The 19134-nt window shown below is 41.4% G+C and overlaps 1 protein-coding gene across 3 annotated transcripts in view; it reads right to left on the bottom strand.

Annotated features, from left to right (window-relative positions):
• Positions 1 to 19134, bottom strand: part of TIFY8 (TIFY domain protein 8) — a 30194-nt gene that overhangs the window by 6019 nt on the left and 5041 nt on the right. The window lies entirely within an intron of this gene.

The following is a 19134-nucleotide window of genomic DNA, read 5'->3' as shown; positions in this document are numbered from 1 at the left end:
CTCAACAAACCCTTGCTCCACCATAAAGATGGTTAACATACAAAGACTTGGTGTAAAACCCATTTTTAAGAGACTTTAAGTGGGTTAGGATGCTCGCAAGAAGGGCTTGATAAAAGGATGCAAACCCATTATTGGAAGGTTGCCACCTAAAAGATTCTATGGGAGGACAATTGCTAGTAGTTGTTGCGAACATGGTTAGCCATACCGGCCCGAACCAGGCAGTACGGGGCGTATTATACCATATTGGTTCAGTACCAGTATCCGATACAGGTGGCGTATCGACACTCGATACATCAAAAGGATTCCATACCGACATAGTGCTAGTGTGACACCAGTACGGGGTTCGGTACCAAGATGACAAACTTTGGTCGGAAAGGATAAAAATGAAAATAGTTTTCCAACTGCATGTTTTGTGCCAGAAGCTGGGACAAAGGATAGGTAGATGCAGTTTGTCACTGATCTATTGACAAACATTAGATCTATAAAGAGAACGAATGGACCTTTATGTCTTATATATATATGTGTGTGTGATTTATGTATGTATGCATGCATGCATGCATGTATGTATAAGTTAATTGATTCCCTCAAAATCTTATTTGTTTGCCTCATTATTAGCTCCATTATTGACACTAAGGTCTTCTTATTTCATGACTGGTTGGTCAACTACTTTATACAAATTTCGTGTTGGGCACATGCATACCAGCTTCAAGACAATTTACAAGGGCGGTAACTTCAGAATTGCTCTCTTTGCTGCTGCAAAAGCACATATTTCTCAGGAGTTTGCTGTAGAGATGAAAGAAGAGAGAAAATTGGATGAGAATGCAGCTGCACGGTTGATGGACAACAAGCTGGAATTGTGAGACAGACATACCTTCGAGGTCCAAGTCAAACAAGATATTGAACAACATATGTGCAAGTTTTAACGGTTACATCTTTGCCAATAATTTCTATGCTTGAAACAATTAGGAGGCTACTAATACAAAGATTTCAAGCAAGGAGAGAAGGGGTGATGAAATATGAAGGACCCACATGTCCTTAGATTCAAAAGAAGCTTGAGGAGGAGATGATGGATGCAATGGAATAGTAGTGTTCATGGGGAGGGGGTACCAGATATGAGATAGATCATCCAAATGGCAGATTTTTGTTGAACTTAAAATAATGAATCTGTGGATGCATGAAGTGGGATTTGATAGGAATCTCCTGCCGCCATGCAGTGCCAGCTATAACATTCATGAGATAGGACAATGAGGACTTTGTGAGTGCATATTACTCCAAGTGTCTGGAATTAAGTTTTGACAACCAAACACTTTTTGAGCCACCTCAAACAGCACCACTTAGAAGACATCTAGAAAGACCCAAGAATAAAGGTGAAGGGTGGAAGATGAAGAAAAGTATCCTCAAAAGGTTAAGACAAGGGGTAATTTGCTCAGGTGTGGGAATTGCTTGGAGTGGGGGCATAATTCCAAGACCTGTAAAGAAGGACAAGCATCCAAATAAGATTATTCCAAGGAAAACGGGACAAAGGAGTTCAAGTCAGCCAGAGAAATTCAAGAGAAAACCTGGAAGATCAAGGAAAATGAGTCATCAAGCACCTCAGGTGATTTTATTTGGATTATTAAATGCTTTGATTTTTTCCTTCAAATATAACTCTCAAACCCAATTGCCATAATAACTTAATATAACAAAGAATGCACAGGGACAAAGAAATGAGGCTGCCGAAGCAAGTTCAAATGTCAATCCAGAAGTAGGGGAACTTTTAAACCAAGTGGTGAGTCAGGGTAGCTTTTAGATCAGGTGGTGGAGCAAGTCCATCAAAGAATTCTACTTCTTTTACAAGTGCATCTCAGATAATTTATTCAATTCCTAATTACTGCTTAGATATATGTCAGCTGAATGTGATTGGTGCTTTTTGTTATGTTAGATGATCCACAACCATTTCTCCTATTAGAGTTGGTGCTTTTTGTGATACACATGCAATTGGTCTTATCAGTTTGATACACATGTAATTGGTCTTATCAATTTGATACACATCTAATTAGTGTCAATTTTCTTCCAATGCCCAAGAAACTATTATGGACTTGGAAGCATTCTGCCTGTGCCTTCCCCATTCCAACTGTTCAGGGAGTACAGTAAATGAGGGGGGAACAGGTCACAACTTTGAGCCCCTTGTAGCAGGGGGCATCAGGTGCAGTCCTCAGGGGTAGCTCACAAGCCCTCAGCTCTCACCAGCCACCTAGCGGACCAAGACCAAGTGCATAGACGATGGAATTTATAGACATGCATTTTGAACAAATATTTAATGCTTATAGACTTATAGTTTTAAAATTTGTCCCATGTATATTGGTGATTGGCCTTGTGTTTGTGCTGAGACTTAATGGGGAATCAAATATTGACATAAGTACATCTTAAGTTTGATCCTTGTGATTGGTCTTGTGTCAGGGCAAGTACTTTCTTTGATTTTGATGGTAAATGTAAGTATTGATGTAAGTTTGCATGTCAGTTTATATTCTGTGATGACAAGTATTGTGACTTGTTACGCAAGTGCAGATGTGTCATCTTTGGAAGTGTTGATGTCTGGTTCAAGTCAATGCATGATTACAAATATTGAATAGTTCAATTTACAAAAGTTTATTGACCTTGTGATCTTGTTTTGTTATTTTAGATTCAAATTTGTTGGATCTCAGGTTCAAATGGAGTGTTGATAGTTGTTTTACATGGTTTACTGCTGTGATTGAATGGACTGGAGCTCCAGGGCACCAAACATATGTAGATACAGTTGTTTGTTAATAAGTTACAAGATACCAAACAGTGGATTTTGAACGGATTGAAATGCCAGCTAGACTGATTTAGCTCAACTCAACTAAGCCTTAATCCCAGAGAGAGAGAGGGGGGGGGGGGTTGGGTGCTGATTTAGCTCAACTTAAGTTTGTTTTCAATGGGTTGGATCTAATGTGAGCGGAAAGGATTGACTGTGGAAGGATGTAGCTTTGCTTAAGAATCACTTTGTTGTCATAGAAATGGAATGTATTTAATGAAGTTTTTGTTAGTGCATTAAGTAACAGTGTGGATTCAGTTTTAATGGGTTTAAGTTACAAATAGACACTTTCTATGAAGAAATGACAGTTTCTACGAATTAAGTAATTGTGGAAGGATTCAAAGTTCTGTTATTGAATTAAGTTGCAGTGTGCTTTGCTCTATTATAATGCAGTTGCAACAATTAGCAGTTACTTAAGCAGGAGCTTAAGTCTTTAGCTACTTAAGCTGTCATTCAATTAAATTACATTAAGGACTCTCAGAGTTTTAGCCTAGACTAATTTGACTATTTTACGTGGTCTCAAATCTCTGATCAATTGTTGCATTTATTTATACTAACTTGTGAATTAAACTCAAACAATCATATTCAATATCAGTTTGTTTATGGTTTATATTTACTTAGGTACTAGCTTGACATTGGTTGTACCTAGAATGGAAATTTCAGTTCAGACTGACAGCCGCATTCTCTCATTGCACTCAACAGTTGCATCAACAAGATTCAAGTGATATTTCAGCAAAGGACCTCACCTTTGATCAAAGACAACCACATTTGTATTAAATCAGTAGGTCAGTAGAACATTAGCAAAAGCCTACCACATAGCCCCAGTCCCACACTATTTTCAGGTCCCTCAACTAAGAAATTTGCGATATCATAACCAGCCATAGCAAATGATGGTTGTAAACAATACAATAGCCTGCCATTAACACCTATATTTTTATTAAAAAACTAAATTTAGATTAAGAGGCAGATGTTCTATTTATGAGGGAAACTTTGGTGCAACGGTAAGGTTACTCCATTATGACCTGGGTATTATGGGTTTGAAACATAAAAACAGCCTCTCCATATGTAAGAGGTAAAGTTGTGTATATCTGACCCACCCCAGACCCCGCAATAGTGAAAGCCTTATGTACTAGGTTGTCCTTTTACATTCTATGTTTATAATGGTCCCTATAGTTCCTCCAAATATACATTCAAAGCCACTAAGAATATAACATATGCAATTAAAAATAATTACTATAAAAAATTTAATAAATTACAAATCAATAAAAATTTCATAATGCCTGTTATGATGAATAGATAAGAACTAGCATAACAATCATTGCATTAGGAAACCCCACAACCATCACATAGTGATTGTTTTTGTGAAACTGGCGATCTGACTTTGTGGTCAAACTAAGAGTGATGTTAGAATAGGAAAATATAGAAGCTCCCCCTGGTAGTCACTGATTTTTTTCTTTGTCTGCTCTATGACCCATATCAAAGTTGGTTAGGATAGAAGTGGTTATTATCCAAACCAAGGACCGCCGAACTGGTATCAGGACCCATACCAATGATCGGTATGGTTCGGTACGAAACCGGAAACGGTATGGCTAGAGTGTGCAAGTTCTATACCGGCACACCCATTCTTTTTTACTTTTCAAGAATATTTAATTAGTAATCACTCTTTTTGAAGTTTTTTAATGATTTTAAGTGTAATTTGATTTTTTTTTTTTGACATTTTCTGATGTTTTTATGATTCCGGTTTAACCTAATGATGCATTTTATTATTTTAGAATTATACAAATCATAAAATGATTAGTGAGATGTTGCATGCTACAAGAAACAATATAAAATATCCTCAATTCAAGTAGTGACATGAAAAATATAAAATAATACAATCACTTATATATATTTAAAGTACAGCATACATACCGATATCTAAAATTGGATCGAGTGGCGATGGCTCTCATAGATATCCGGATCATAAGCATAGTCAGGAGGCATATCAACCTACCTCTCTAACCAAGCAGCATTGGAGTCTTGTACGTTCATCCTATAAGGAACATGCATCGGACTATAAACACTCTGGGATCTCTCGTTGAAACTCTAATTCTAAGATGTGTCCTCTGGTTGATAATACAGTTATGGAGGAGCCCATCTGAATATGCGGACAGCAGAATCCGACCCGTGAAATGCTCCGAGCTGCATAGGATAGTAGCCACCAGAAGATACCTCAGACGCCCCAGATCCATATTCGTATCCGTATAGGTCATAGGTTGTCTGTGGCTGCGGATAATAGGATCTAGTATACGACTCGGAATCTAATATGTCTATGAATCCTATTCCACATGCGAGGTCATCTGCAGCTACATCGTGTCCTGAATGACCTCAAGGAGCCCGTCTTCTATATGTAATCATATTCTCGCGGGCTCTATCAGATCGTGCTCCGTGGTCCTTATTTTGTATGGCACGCATAAACTGAAACTTACCGGTGTATTGAAAACCGCCCTGCAATTGTGTCTTATAAATAGCGGTCTTCTGTTCTCCACTCCCTCTATAGCCAGCATATCTATGACCACCAGAACTGTCATCGCTGCTGCTCCAAGTCTCCTCGACACTCTTTATCGGGGTTGCAGGTACCTTTTGTTTTTCTTTTTGGATATGTTGGGCAGCTGCCTTCTTACCTTTCGTGCCCCTCTTGCCTGGCTATGTCGCTCTCCTGACCGAATCGACCGGATAGTATAGTGGCCTCATTTAAGCATCTCTCGATCATCTATGAAAGAATGTCTTAAACAAGAAATTATGTTGCGACTGGCTCCCCTGTGGTTGTGACTGATCAGCTGCAGGAATGCGTGCAATATCACGCTCAGCCCGTTGTCCTGCATCGACCCTAGCCTCGCTGGCTACGAAGCTGACCAGTCGTGAAGACCCTAGCTCGTCAAGCCTAAATCGAAAATTTTAGCATGATCTCTTATTTTGCAATTTTTGAGCTATTTTTTCAAATCCCCCAAAAAAGGAGAAAATAGGAAAGAGAAAGCACACCTTATTTAGCATTGGCCTTTCTTCTAATAGCCTAATTGGTGTTGTTTGTCGATTTTTTGAAAATAAGAGGCGGTGGAGCCTGTATCAAACTCTGTTGGGAGAGACTTCTCGGGCCTTCTCAACGCCTTCAGTGCCTTTTAAAGGCATCAGGTGGACTGTGGCATTATTGCCACAGTGCCGCACTGGGACAATAATGCCACAGTGGCGGCAATAATACCACAGTGCCCACGGTCAATCCGATTCGAAACCGAGTTGACTCGGTGCGAACAGACCAATTCGCACCAAGTCGGCATCAAACCAGTCGGTTCTAGCACGAAAAGGACCGGTTTCGGCTAGTCCCTTTGCGCTATGAGCCGGAACCAAATTGAAATGGCGAACCGACCCAATTTCGCACCATGTTGGCTCAGTATTGCCTGAACCGGGTGGTTCGGCAGACCTTGATCCAAACCAAAGCATTTCCTCAACGCACATTTGAACTACTTGTTTCCTGATATGAGAAAATTTTTGACGTCATAGATGAAATTATCTTACCGACTAGTGTCTTGACAACCCTCTGGGTGAATAAAAGAGATAACTCAGGTCAACAAGGATGTATAGGTTTCCAAATGGCTGTTCAGGAATTTTGGTACTGACTTTTATCCTCCCTTTCTGACAATGATGATACAATCTGGGGCTCAAATCTTCTATCTGAGTAAAAGGATGCAGAGCAGACCTCTCTAGGTGCATATTGAGATGATTGCAGAGGAATGGTCATCATGCAACATTGCTGGTTGCGTTGGTATACAGTTTCTAAGGAAATTCAGTCATTTAGAACTAAATATAGAAGAGGACACAAGTCTGAGTTAAGGGATATACGCATAACAAGGAAAACTCTAAGGGAGTAAGCAGGCCAATGAGATTGATGAGGAAGGAACGCACACACGCATAAAATACCCAAGGAGATCTTTTGAAGATAGGAGTTATATGCTTAAGAAGGGAGATAATGATCCAAAATTCATCCACAAGACAGCAAATAACAGAGTGTGGCAAAATTAACAAAGAAAAAGATGCAATACTATAAGAAGCTTACATCTGCATGAAAAGGCAGAGAATGACTATAAGAGAGATGCATCACTCGTACTAGAGAATGACTTCAAGAAGATAATAGGCAATTAACTAGATGGAAAGAGAAGAATCCAAGTGGAATTTGGAAAGGATTTTGAGAAGAAATAACAAGAAGATTTCTTTCTCTTTTTTTTTAGTAGAAGATTGTGTCGAACCCAACCAATTCACTAAAAGATAACAAGAAGATCTCTAAGAATCAATTAGATGTTTCAATTGATGGTCAGTTTACACAATCTCTTTATAACATTTTGCATATCAACATGCAACTGGCAGTCAAAGCATGGGAGAGCACGGCTGCAATAGCAAATGCCAACACTTTGAAACAAGGTCTGCTGAAGCAAGCCGAACCGCACAGTTCAAGCAATACCGAGCCGACTGTTAGATGTATGCCCTAGAAGCCAATTTGGCTGACACATTGTTGATTCTAGGGACATAATTTTGTACTTGACTGTTTATTATTGAATAAATAAAAGGCATCTTTTCATTCATATTATTTATGTGTCTATGAATCGTCCAAGGAATTAATAAGATAATGATACATATTCTCAAGAGTTGAGAATTTGAGCCATGTATCATTGGTGATTAATTTCTAAATGCTCCTGATCAATGGATCATCACGAGGACGGTGATCGATCCGATCAGTGCACAGATCACTTTCCTTCTGGATGGACGAGACTTGAGTCCACAGTGTAGGGACACTGAAGTGATAGTGCAGGTGCTTGTTAGAGAACAAGGGTACTGAGCGTGACCAAGACAAGAAGTCACTTGGATGTCTATCCACTCGTCAGTGACTTGCTTGATGTTGCAGTAGTGTGACTGGTCCTTTGACCTGCGGTGCTTCGGCTACTCACAGTGAGGTTATTGTAGTTTGACTGCACACATACATGGTCTCTAGCCATATGAGTCCATGCAGTGTAGATTGGCTGCAGTAGGTTTACTGTAGGAGTAGGGTATGCACCTATAAAGAATCTATCAACCTTGATAGAAAAGGAGTGATCCTATGTGATTTGTTAGACTGAGTTCTAAGACCTTGGCCAGGGCAGTAATATAAAGTGAAAAAGAGTTTTCCACTATCGAACTCAAGTCGAATAAATCTTGACATATGACAGACGATGGGGTTTGACGAATTGTCCATGACCTCCGTCCTGTAGGGATCCACGATAGTAGGACTGTATCACATGTTAACTGCACCTAGAGGTTCATCATTCCATTCTGCTGGGTAGCCACTACATGCTGCTAGGTGTCACTGGTGGATGGTGGGACTCATAGGGATTATCTTGATGATCGATAAACCCTAATGAGTTGAGTTGGAATCGTTCCAACCCATTGAAAGGAGTTTTCAATGATATAGTGATAGAGATCGCAATATATCTCACTACCAGTCAGAATAGAACCTATGGGGTCACACACACTAGAAGTATTGACCGATCCGATGGTTGAAATCGTGATTAGGAATCACAAGAAATCAATTTGATTGATAAGAAGTTGAAGAAGGAACAAAGGGAATTAATTAATTGGACTTAAACACAAATCCTACTTCGGGTAGGATTCCTAGAGTCCTAATTGGATTAGGACTAGGAATCCTAGTTGGAGTAGGACTGGGATTCCTATTTGGAATAGGATTCCTACAATCCTAATGAGATTAGGAATTTTGAATTGGATTCCTACTTGGAGTAGGATTCCTAGAAATCCTAATTGGATTAGGACTTCGGATTCAAATGGAGTCCTAATTGGATTAGGACTAAAATTAAACAAATCCTAATTGGATTAGGATTCCTTAAGTCTAAATTAATCTAATGAATCAACATGACTCCTAATTGGATTAGGATTGAAGAGTTCAATTGAGTCATGGTTCATTCAAGTCCTAATTGGATTAGGACTAGCGTAGATTGAACCCAATATGGTCAATCCTAATTAGATTAGGACTTAACCATAAGAGAGGCACCCAATCCTCTTTGGAAGAGGATTAGGGCAACACAAGAAGGAGGGATCACGCCCCTCCTCCTCTCCTTGTGTGCGGCATGAAGAGAGGGGCCGGCGCCCCCCTTCCCTCTTTGGAAGATTGTCTTGGAGCTCCTAATTGTTAGGAGCTCCACTCCTTATAAAAGGAGGACTAGGGCCGGCCCCAAGGTAGAAGAGCCCTCTTCCTCCAAGCCGTGGCCACCCTCTCCCTCTCCACCCTTGGTTCAGCCGCCATCAGCAAAGGAAAAGAAGAGGAGGCGTCTCCCTCCTCTTGGTCTTCTTCCTTGGCTTCAGCGCGTGTGAAGAGAAAAAGGCTGCGAAGGGATTTGATCTTCTTCTTCTTCTTCAAGATCCTTCTTCTTCCTCCTCTCTAGTGCAATCAAGAGTTGATTGAAAGAGAGGACATCAGCCATCAAAGCTATCTTTGCAAGGGAGCTAGCACCCCGGTGAGATAGAGAGCTTGGATCGGATCCTGCTTCGTGTGGATACCCGTAGAGGCCGGACGTTTGAACGGCTTCAAGCGAACCCTCTTCCAAAACCACGAATTCAGATTTGCGGTGATCATCTACCCGCGCAAGGTGAGGATTTGATCTTCCTAATAGTTTTAAAAGTTTTAATTCTTACCTAATTACGAAAGGTCTCGAAACAACGTTCATGCGATGAACGTCGAACCCGTGCATGCCGATTCCGCTGCCATCTGAAAAATTTTTGAAATATCAGCGGCATGGGCGGGTTCCCAACAGTGGTATCAGAGCCAGGCTTCGTAGATTAAGGTAAGAATTAAATATCTAAAGGCATATTAGATCTGAAAATTGAATGATCATGCATGCTGAAAAATTCTGCATGCAGATTTTTCAGGGGTGCTGATTTTTTGCATACTGATTTTTATGTGATAAAAAGATGATTCTAAATGCATTGTTAATGGGATTACAAAGTTTAGAATCATGATTAGCATGATCAGCGACCTATGTCATAATACAATCAGTTAGTTTTCAGATCTGAAAATTATAATTGTTGCATACGGTGATGATCATAGGATTCAAACCCTTTTGGTATCAAATGTAATGACCTGCGATGTGATCTGCGATGTCATGTAATTTTTCAGATGCTTGCATGCATCTTATTTGATGTTTTGAGAGGCCTGCGTGCCTCCTAAAAGGAGATGTAATTTATTTTTATTTTTATTTTATATCTGGTTGTATTTCTGTGATGTGATGTACATCAACGATCAAGTTGAAGCAAAGGCATGAGATGAAAGGTGATCTAAGCGGTTGATGGCGATGGGATCAAGAGTTGATCAAGGATCGAATCAAGGAGGCTTAGAACCAATTCAAGAGTTGAAGACCACTTGATCGATTGATGTGCATGTGCTTGTAATACGACCTAATTAGAATCCATGATCATCACCTATTTAAATTTTAACTTTATTTGATGCTGCGATTATAACTGCCTGTGATGTACCGTTTGCATGAGATGTGAATGCGAGTCGGGTAGATAGGTTTACATGTGATGTAGCAAACCCAATTGAGACCTAAATCAAAACCTCCTCAATCAAGTCGAGAGTGAACCGACATGAGCAAGTCATATTAGATTAATTGATCTAATTGGTGTCTAGGAAAGCATGAAAGGTGGTTACTTAATTAGGACCTTACTCTCTGAGTAAGGGGAGCCTCCCACCTGCTTACCTGGCCAATTGTTCGATTACCTCTTATGAAGGGCTCAAGTTGCAAACACTAAGACCTGATTAACCAATATTAAGTCAATAGGTCTTCCACTGTAGTAGAGCTGCTAAGGCCTTTCTGATGTTGATTTGTCTCGGCTGGACACAGTGGTCAAGTTGCATCGGAGGGCTGGACCTCTCTATAGACATGAGATGTTGTAGGGTAAAGGTGGGGTTGGGCACCAATAACTGTTAGGTGAGGACCCAATGACGACTTTATTCCTACGGTTATACGGTGGGTCTGACTTAACTAAGAAATGGGACCAATAACTGTTAGGTGAGGTCTTCATGGCTTAGAGACCAAGTTACACTGCAACATGCTTGAGAAGCATTGTACAAGAGTTGTACACTCATCCATCTATGTGTCACCAATAACTGTTAGGTGAGGTGGCATGTAAATTGGTGGGACCGCAGTACCCACTAGAAACCCTAGTCGTGTGGGATTTCCGTTTCCCTACCAGGGGAGTGTGAGGGATTCGAGAAAATAGTGGGAGTTACATTTGTTCTAAAAGACCTTAGAACATATTAGGATCAAGTACAAAAGTCTAACTAGAATCTTTACTCTCTGCAGATACAATGTCGGCTTCAAACCCTTTGACCCGTATTCTTGAGACCAACCGACTGACCGGAACCAATTACAAAGACTGGCTTAGAAATCTCAAAATAGTTTTGGACTGTGAGAAGATAGGCTACATACTCGATTCAGATATCCCCACACTACCAGCACGTCCTACTGATGTTCAGCGTGAAATGCATAAAAAGTGGTTGGATGATGACATTAGAGTAAAATGCTATATGATGGCATCCATGTCTAATGAACTCCAATGCCAGCATGAAAATATAAAGACTGCTAGGGACATACTGGCACACCTGCAAGAGTTGTATGGTGAGCAGAGTCGCACAGCTCGTTTTGAAGTGTCCAAGAGGCTCTTCAAAGCGAAGATGCGCGAGGGGCAGTCTGTCCATGATCACGGTCTGACCATGATCAAGGACCTAGAGGAGCTTGAGAAGCTCGGTATGGACATGCACAAGGAATTACAAGTGGATTTGATCCTACAGTCACTTCCTGATTCATTTGGTCAGTTTATAGTAAACTACCACATGAATAAGATTGAATGCACTAAGACTGAACTAATCAACATGTTGGTAACTGCTGAGGGAGCCTTGAAAGGTTCAAGGGGCAATGTCCTTGCTGCTGAGTTGACTTCTGGTTCCAAGAGAAAGTCTACTTGGAAGAAAAAGAAGCCTGCAAAGAAGCAGAAGAAAGACAAGAAGCCAAAGAAGGAAGTTCAAAAGAAAAAGGCTAACGACAAAGGAAAATGTTTCCACTGCAATGTCGAAGGCCACTGGAAGAGAAACTGTCCTTCATACCTCGAGAGCCTGAAGAACAAGAAAGGTGACACACCTTCAGAAGGTATAGACTTGCTCATAATTGAAACTAATCTAACGGTTTCTTCTACTTCTAGTTGGGTTATAGATTCTGTTTCTAGTGCTCATTTGTGCACTACCATGCAGGGTCTAAAGGAAAGTAGAAGGCTGACGGAAGGTGCGGTAACCCTTCGGGTTAGCAACGGGGCAAAAGTTGCTGCTGTGGCTGTGGGCACCTACCATCTGCGACTACCGTCTGGATTTAGTTTAATACTTAGAGACTGCTATTATGTACCTGTTGCTAGCAGAAATTTGATTTCTGTTTCATGTCTAGCACAGGAAGGTCATGTTTTTACTTTTGACAAAGACTGCTGTTCTATTTATTTAAGAAATAAAATAGTCGCACGTGGTTTCATGATCGACAGTCTCTATCATTTACATATGGATGTATCTGTGAATATTACCGAGCAAGAAGTGAGTGCCAAAGGATCCAAAAGATCCAGAGATGAGATAAACCAAAGATATTTGTGGCACCTCAAACTTGGCCATATTGGAGAGGATAGGATGAACAAAATGGATAAAGATGGGCTTCTCGGCTCATTGACTTCCGAGTCATATCCAGTTTGCGAGTCCTGTCTTCAAGAAAAAATGGCTAGACTGCCCTTTGTAGGACATGGGGAGAGGACCACTGAAATACTTACCCTAATACATACAGATGTATGTGGCCCATTCGATGTGCTAGCCAGGGGACGTTATTCTTACTTCATTACCTTTACCGATGATTATTCACGGTATGGATATGTGTATCTTATGAGACACAAGTCTGACTCTTTTGAAAAGTTCAAAGAGTTCAAGAATGAAGTAGAAAAACAAACTGGAAAACCTCTTAAAGCTCTTCGATCAGATCGAGGAGGAGAATACCTTAGTGGGGAATTCCGGGACTATCTCAAAGAAAACGGCATAGCCTCACAATGGACACCTCCGGGTACACCTCAACTCAACGGGGTGTCAGAGAGGAGGAATCGGACCCTATTGGATATGGTCAGGTCCATGATGAGCTTCACTGATTTACCTATGTTCCTTTGGGGAGATGCCTTACTCACAGCGATTTATTTATTGAATAGAGTTTCCTCTAAATCCATTCCTACCACACCGTATGAGATATGGCATGGTAAGAAACCAAGTCTGGGTCATCTCAAGATTTGGGAATGTCCGGCCCATGTCAAGAGACTACAGGCGGACAAGTTAGAGGCTAGGACCATAAGTGCTCGTTTTATAGGATACCTAAAGAGTCATTAGGATACAATTTTTACGTCTCAGAGGATCACAATGTGTTTGTGAGCCGACATGCCATCTTCTTGGAAAATCAGTTTATCCTTGATAGAGGCAGTGGGAGGAAAATTGAGCTTGAAGAGAAAGTCTCTGAAAAGCAACGAGTCATGGATCCTATTGAACCCATTCATACAGAGCCAGTACACGATGTCCCTCGACCACCTCGTAGATCTAGTAGGGTCTCCCATCCTCCCGATAGATACTTAGGTATACTAGAAGAGGATACCGAGGAAATGTTCCTAGTGGGAGATAGGGATCACATACAGGATCCCAAAACCTACAACGAGGCGATATCTGATATCGATTCCGAGAAATGGCTGGAAGCTATGAAGTCAGAGTTAGACTCCATGCATTCCAACCAAGTCTGGACCTTAGTAGATCCACCAGAAGGTATTGTACCTATTGGATGCAAATGGATCTACAAAAGGAAGATAGGTTCGGATGGAGAGGTAGAGACCTATAAGGCAAGGCTTGTGGCAAAAGGGTATAGTCAACGCGAAGGCATTGACTATCAGGAGACCTTTTCACCTGTAGCCATGCTAAAATCCATCCGAACATTGCTTGCCATTGCAGCATTTCATGATTATGAAATCTGGCAGATGGATGTGAAAACTGCTTTCCTGAATGGATATCTTGATGAAGATATCTATATGGAACAGCCTTTGGGTTTCACTTCCAGTGATGGAGATCACAAGGTCTGCAAGCTGCAAAGGTCCATCTATGGACTAAAGCAAGCATCTCGGAGTTGGAACACTCGTTTCGATGACGCAATCAAAACGTTTGATTTCATCAAAAACGAAGAGGAACCGTGTGTTTTCAAAAAGGTTAGTGGGAGTACTGTCGTTTTTCTCGTACTGTACGTAGATGACATTCTCCTGATTGGGAATGATATTCTCATGCTAACCTCGGTCAAGGTCTGGTTGTCAAAAAGAATTCTCCATGAAAGACCTTGGGGAAGCATCCTATATTTTGGGAATAAAGGTCTATAGAGATAGATCTAAAAGGATACTTGGCCTTTCACAGAAGATGTACATAGAGGAGGTGCTGAAGAGGTTTAGCATGGAAAACTCCAAGAGGGGTCTCTTACCCCTAAGACATGGAATTCATCTCTCCAAGAAGATGTGCCCCAACACATCTGAAGAGATTCAACACATGAGCAAGATTCCCTATGCATCGGCAATAGGAAGCCTCATGTATGCCATGCTGTGTGCACAACCTGATATAGCTCTTGCTGTGAGTGTCACAAGCAGATATCAGTCGGATCCAGGCAAGAAGCACTGGATAGCTGTGAAGAACAGTCTTAAGTACTTGAGAAGAACTAAGGACATGTTCTTGGTCTTTGGGAGAAGATCAGAGTTGAAGGTAGAAGGATGCACACATATTGATGATAGAAAGTCTACATCAGAATATGTGCAATTGTGGTTCAGTAAATTGGAAGAGTTCCAAACAACCGATCATTATAGATTCTACCTTAGAAGCTGAATGTTAAGCCGTATCTAAGGGTGCAGTAGAAACCTTCTGATTAAAAGTTAATTTGCAGAGTTAGGTGTAATGTCATTAGATGCCATAACACTTTACTGCGATAACATTGGCACCATAGCACTAGCTATGGAGCCATGGTCTCATCAGAAGTCCAAGCACATAGAGCGGCGCTTCCATTTCATACGCGACTATGATGTAGAGGTGCAGAGAGTAGACTCCGCGGATAACGTGGCAGACCCGTTCACTAAGCAGCTGAGTCAGCAAAAGACTGAAGCCCACCTTGAGAAGATGGGCCTAAGATATATGACCAATTGGCTTTAGTGCAAGTGGGAGATTGTTAGATGTATGCCCTAGAAGCCAATTTGGCTGACACATTGTTGATTCTAGGGACATAATTTTGTACTTGACTGTTTATTATTGAATAAATAAAAGGCATCTTTTCATTCATATTATTTATGTGTCTATGAATCGTCCAAGGAATTAATAAGATGATGATACATATTCTCAAGAGTTAAGAATTTGAGCCATGTATCATTGGTGATTAATTTCTAAATGCTCCTGATCAGTGGATCATCACGAGGACGGTGATCGATCCGATCAGTGCACAGATCACTTTCCTTCTGGATGGACGAGACTTGAGTCCACAGTGTAGGGACACTGAAGTGATAGTGCAGGTGCTTGTTAGAGAACAAGGGTACTGAGCGTGACCAAGACAAGAAGTCACTTGGATGTCTATCCACTCGTCAGTGACTTGCTTGATGTTGCAGTAGTGTGACTGGTCCTTTGACCTGCGGTGCTTCGGCTACTCACAGTGAGGTTATTGTAGTTTGACTGCACACATACATGGTCTCTAGCCATATGGGTCCATGCAGTGTAGATTGGCTGCAGTAGGTTCACTGTAGGAGTAGGGTATGCACCTATAAGGAATCTATCGACCTTGATAGAAAAGGAGTGATCCTATGTGATTTGTTAGACTGAGTTCTAAGACCTTGGCCAGGGCAGTAATATAAAGTGAAAAAGAGTTTTCCACTATCGAACTCAAGTCGAATAAATCTTGACATATGACAGACGATGGGGTTTGACGAGTTGTCCATGACCTCCGTCCTGCAGGGATCCACGATAGTAGGACTGTATCACATGTTAACTGCACCTAGAGGTTCATCATTTCATTCTGCTGGGTAGCCACTACATGCTGCTAGGTGTCACTGGTGGATGGTGGGACTCATAGGGATTATCTTGATGATCGATAAACCCTAATGAGTTGAGTTGGAATCGTTCCAACCCATTGAAAGGAGTTTTCAATGATATAGTGATAGAGATCGCAATATATCTCACTACCAGTCAGAATAGAACCTATGGGGTCACACACACTAGAAGTATTGACCGATCCGATGGTTGAAATCGTGATTAGGAATCACAAGAAATCAATTTAATTGATAAGAAGTTGAAGAAGGAACAAAGGGAATTAATTAATTGGACTTAAACACAAATCCTACTTCGGGTAGGATTCCTAGAGTCCTAATTGGATTAGGACTAGGAATCCTAGTTGGAGTAGGACTTGGATTCCTATTTGGAATAGGATTCCTACAATCCTAATGAGATTAGGAATTTTGAATTGGATTCCTACTTGGAGTAGGATTCCTAGAAATCCTAATTGGATTAGGACTTCGGATTCAAATGGAGTCCTAATTGAATTAGGACTAAAATTAAACAAATCCTAATTGGATTAGGATTCCTTAAGTCTAAATTAATCTAATGAATCAATATGACTCCTAATTGGATTAGGATTGAAGAGTTCAATTGAGTCATGGTTCATTCAAGTCCTAATTGGATTAGGACTAGCGTAGATTGAACCCAATATGGTCAATCCTAATTAGATTAGGACTTAACCATAAGAGAGGCACCCAATCCTCTTTGGAAGAGGATTAGGGCAACACAAGAAGGAGGGATCACGCCCCTCCTCCTCTCCTTGTGTGCGGCATGAAGAGAGGGGCCGGCGCCCCCCTTCCCTCTTTGGAAGATTGTCTTGGAGCTCCTAATTGTTAGGAGCTCCACTCCTTATAAAAGGAGGACTAGGGCCGGCCCCAAGGTAGAAGAGCCCTCTTTCTCCAAGCCGTGGCCACCCTCTCCCTCTCCACCCTTGGTTCAGCCGCCATCAGCAAAGGAAAAGAAGAGGAGGCGTCTCCCTCCTCTTGGTCTTCTTCCTTGGCTTCAGCGTGTGTGAAGAGAAGAAGGCTGCGAAGGGATTTGATCTTCTTCTTCTTCTTCAAGATCCTTCTTCTTCCTCCTCTCTAGTGCAATCAAGAGTTGATTGAAAGAGAGGACATCAGCCATCAAAGCTATCTTTGCAAGGGAGCTAGCACCCCGGTGAGATAGAGAGCTTGGATCGGATCCTGCTTCGTGTGGATACCCGTAGAGGCCGGACGTTTGAACGGCTTCAAGCGAACCCTCTTCCAAAACCACGAATTCAGATTTGCGGTGATCATCTACCCGCGCAAGGTGAAGATTTGATCTTCCTAATAGTTTTAAAAGTTTTAATTCTTACCTAATTACGAAAGGTCTCGAAACAACGTTCATGCGATGAACGTCGAACCCGTGCATGCCGATTCCGCTGCCATCTGAAAAATTTTTGAAATATCAGCGGCATGGGCGGGTTCCCAACACCGACCCAATGCAAAACTAGGTTGGTTCGCTATTTCAACTCGATTCCAGCCCCTACGGACCGAAGCTGCAAAGGGACCAGCCGGAACCGGTCAATTCGATGCCGACTCGTTTCGCACCGAGTCAATCCGATTTTGAACCAGGTTGACTGTGGGCACTGTGGCAATAATGCCACAGTCCATCTGATGCCTTTAAAAGGCACCGAAAGTGTTAGAAAGGCCCAAGAAGGCCTTTCCAACGAAATTTGACACAGGCTCTGCCACTTTCTCTTTTCAAAAATTTACAAACAACACTGATTGAGACTATCAAAAGGAAGAGCCAAGGCTAAATAAGGTGTGCTTCCTCTTTCCATCTCCTTTCTTCCTTTTTTTTTGGGGAGGCTTAAAAAAATAGCTCAAAAATTGCAAAATAAGAGGAGATCATGACAAAATTTTTGATTTGGGCTTGACGAGCCAGGATCGCCTCCACGACCGGCCAACTTCGTAGCCAGCGAGGCTAGAGTCGATGCAAGACAATGGACTGAGCACAATATTCCACGCATTCCTACATCTAATCAGCCATAGCCATCGGATAGCCAGTCACTACATGACTTCTTATCCGAGACATCCTCTCAGAGATATGATCGAGAGATGCTTAGACGAAGCCACTACGCTATTCGGTCGACTCGGTCAGGAGGACGATATAGCCAGGCAGAGAGGGGCACAAAGGGTAAGAAGGCAACTGCTTAGTACACAAAAAAGAAAAACAAAAGACACTTGCAGCTCCAATGGAGAGTGTCGAGGAGTCTTAGAGTAGCAACAATGACAGTTCTGGTGGTCACAAATCTACTGGCCATGGAGGAGTGAAGGATAGAAGACCACTGTTTATGAGACACAACCGCAGGATGGTCTTCGATACACCTGTGAGTCCTAATTTATGCATGCTACACAGAATAGGGACCACGATGCACGATCTGGTAGAGCTTGTGAGGATACGATTGCATATAGAAGACGGACTCTTTGTGATCATTCAGGAGGACACAATGCAGTTGCAGATGACCTCGCACGTGGAGTAGGATCCATAAACATATCAGATTCCGAGCCGTATACTAGATTCTATTATCCGCAGCCACAAGCAACCTATGACCCATACGAATATGGATATGGATCTAGTGCGTCCGAGGCATCTTCTAGTAGCTACTACCTTACGCAATTCAGAGCATCTCACAGATCGAATTTTGCTACCAGCATATTTGGATGGGGGTCTCCACAATCGTATTATCAGCCAGAGGACACTTCTCAAAGCTAGAGCTTTAACGAAAGATTCCAGAGTGCTTATAACCCAGTGCACGTTCTTTATGGGATGAACGTACAAGGCTACAACACCGTTTGGTTAGAGGGGTGAGTTGATGTGCCTCCTGACTATGCTTATGATCCGGATATCTACGTGAGCCATCACCAATCGATCCAATTTTAGATATCGGTACGTAAGTGATACTTAAAATGTATATAAATAATTGTATTATTTTATATTTTTTATGTCACTACTTGAATTGAGAATATTTTATGTTGTCCCTTATAGCATGCAATATCTCACTAACTATTTTATAATTTGTATAATTTTAAAATAATAAAATGCATCATTAAGTTAAACTGAGATAATAGAAACATCAAAAAATATCAAGAAAATA

The sequence above is a fragment of the Phoenix dactylifera genome, chromosome 1 (genome assembly GCF_051530095.1).
Source record: "Phoenix dactylifera cultivar Ajwa chromosome 1, Ajwa_hap1_PhDact_Kaust_v1.1, whole genome shotgun sequence".
Lineage (NCBI taxonomy): Eukaryota > Viridiplantae > Streptophyta > Magnoliopsida > Arecales > Arecaceae > Phoenix > Phoenix dactylifera.
Note: the sequence above shows the minus strand (reverse complement) of the source record. Positions and strands in the feature narration are given on the sequence as shown.